Source organism: Arachis stenosperma, chromosome 9 (assembly GCF_014773155.1).
Source record: "Arachis stenosperma cultivar V10309 chromosome 9, arast.V10309.gnm1.PFL2, whole genome shotgun sequence".
Taxonomy (NCBI): domain Eukaryota; kingdom Viridiplantae; phylum Streptophyta; class Magnoliopsida; order Fabales; family Fabaceae; genus Arachis; species Arachis stenosperma.
In genome coordinates, this window is record NC_080385.1 from 83,601,220 (window position 1) to 83,603,873 (window position 2,654).

The 2,654-nt window shown below is 41.0% G+C and overlaps 1 non-coding gene across 1 annotated transcript; it reads left to right on the forward strand.

Annotated features, from left to right (window-relative positions):
* The first annotated feature begins 1,673 nt into the window (after positions 1 to 1,673).
* On the forward strand, positions 1,674 to 1,781 carry LOC130953270 (small nucleolar RNA R71). Its single transcript, XR_009075442.1, has one exon. It is a non-coding gene; the product is annotated as a small nucleolar RNA R71 (small nucleolar RNA).
* The last annotated feature ends 873 nt before the right edge of the window (positions 1,782 to 2,654 follow it).

Sequence of the window (2,654 nt, forward strand, 5' to 3'; positions counted from 1 at the left end):
CAATGTTGGAACCTCCCAACACCAAACTTAGAGTTTGAATGTGGGGTTTCAACACTAAACTTAGAATTTGGTTGTGACCTCCCAACACCAAACTTAGAGTTTGACTGTGGGGGCTCTGTTTGACTCTGTTTTGAGAGAAGCTCTTCAGGCTTCCTCTCCATGGTGACAGAGGGATATCCTTGAGCCTTAAACACAAAGGATTCTTCATTCACTTGAATGATCAGTTCACCTCTATCAACATCAATCACAGCCTTTGCTGTGGTTAGGAAGGGTCTGCCAAGGATGATGGATTCATCCATGCACTTCCCAGTCTCTAGGACTATGAAATCAGCAGGGATGTAATGGTCTTCAACCTTCACCAAAACATCCTCTACAAGTCCATAAGCTTGTTTTCTTGAGTTGTCTGCCATCTCTAGTGAGATTCTTGCAGCTTGTACCTCAAAGATCCCTAGCTTCTCCATTACAGAGAGAGGCATGAGGTTTACACTTGACCCTAAGTCACACAGAGCCTTCTTGAAGGTCATGGTGCTTATGCTACAAGGTATTGAAAACTTCCCAGAATCTTGTCTCTTTTGAGGTAATTTCTGCCTAGACAGGTCATCCAGTTCTTTGGTGAGCAAAGGGGGTTCATCCTCCCAAGTCTCATTACCAAACAACTTGTCATTTAGCTTCATGATTGCTCCAAGGTATCTAGCAACTTGCTCTTCAGTGACATACTCATCCTCTTCAGAGGAAGAATACTCATCAGAGCTCATGAATGGCAGAAGTAAATCCATTGGAATCTCTATGGTCTTAGTGTGAGCCTCAGATTCCCTTGGTTCCTCATTAGGGAACTCATTGGAGGCCAGTGGACGTCCATTGAGGTCTTCCTCAGTGGCGTTCACTGCCTCTTCATCCTCTCCAAGTTCGGCCATATTGATGGCCTTGCACTCTCTTTTTGGATTTTCTTCTGTATTGCTTGGAAGAGTACTAGGAGGGAGTTCAGTAATTTTCTTGCTCAGCTGTCCCACTTGTGCCTCTAAATTCCTAATGGAGGACCTTGTTTCAGTCATGAAACTTTGAGTGGTTTTGATTAGATCAGAGACCATGGTTTCTAAGTCAGAGTGGTTCTGGTTAGAATTCTCTGTCTGTTGCTGAGAAGATGATGGAAAAGGCTTGCTATTGCTAAACCTGTTTCTTCCACCATTATTATTGTTGAAACCTTGTTGAGGTCTCTGTTGATCCTTCCATGAGAGATTTGGATGATTTCTCCATGAAGAATTATAGGTGTTTCCATAGAGTTCTCCCATGTAATTCACCTCTTCCATTGAAGGGTTCTCAGGATCATAAGCTTCTTCTTCAGATGAAGCATCCTTAGTACTGCTTGGTGCATTTTGCATTCCAGACAGACTTTGAGAGATCAAATTGACTTGTTGGGTCAATATTTTGTTCTGAGCCAGTATGGCATTCAGAGTATCAATCTCAAGAACTCCTTTCTTCTGATTTGTCCCATTGTTCACAGGATTCCTTTCAGAAGTGTACATGAATTGGTTATTTGCAACCATTTCAATGAGCTCTTGAGCTTCTGTAGGTGTCTTCTTCAGATGAAGAGATCCTCCAGCAGAGCTATCCAAAGACGTCTTGGACAGTTCAGAGAGACCATCATAGAAAATACCTATGATGCTCCATTCAGAAAGCATGTCAGAAGGACATTTTCTGATCAATTGTTTGTATCTTTCCCAAGCTTCATAGAAGGATTCTTCTTCCTTTTGTCTGAAGGTTTGGACTTTCACTCTAAGCTTACTCAATTTTTGAGGTGGAAAGAACTTTGCCAAGAAGGCATTGACTAGCTTTTCCCAAGAGTTCAGGCTGTCTTTAGGTTGTAAGTCCAACCATATCTTAGCTCTGTCTCTTACAGCAAAAGGGAATAGCATAAGTCTGTAGACCTCAGGGTCAACCCCATTAGTCTTGACAGTGTCACAGATTTGCAAGAACTCAGCTAAAAACTGATGAGGATCTTCCAATGGAAGTCCATGGAACTTGCAATTCTGTTGCATTAGAGAAACTAATTGAGGCTTAAGCTCAAAGTTGTTTGCTCCAATGGCAGGGATAGAGATGCTTCTCCCATAGAAGTCGGGAATAGGTGCAGTAAAGTCACCCAGCACCTTCCTTGCATTGTTGGCATTGTTGTTGTTTTCGGCTACCATGGGTTCTTCTTCTTTGAAGATTTCTGTTAGGTCCTCTACAGAGAGTTGTGCCTTAGCTTCTCTTAGCTTTCGCTTCAAGGTCCTTTCAGGTTCAGGGTCAGCCTCAACAAGAATGCTTTTGTCTTTGCTCCTGCTCATATGAAAGAGAAGAGAACAATAAAATATGGAATCCTCTATGTCACAGTATAGAGATTTCTTGAGGTGTCAGAGGAATAGAAAAATAGAAGGAAGAGGTAGAAGAATTCGAACTTAGTGAGATAGAGTTCGAATTGTGCATTGAGGAGGAGTGGTACTCCATAAATAGAAGGATGTGAGAAGAGGGGAAGAGATTTTTCGAAAATTAAAGATTTTAAAAACATTTTGAAAAAGATTTTGAAGAAGATATGATTGAAAACTTTTTTGAAAAAGATGTGATTTAAAAGTTATGGTTTTTAAAAAGATGTGATTGAGAAGATATGATTTGAAAAA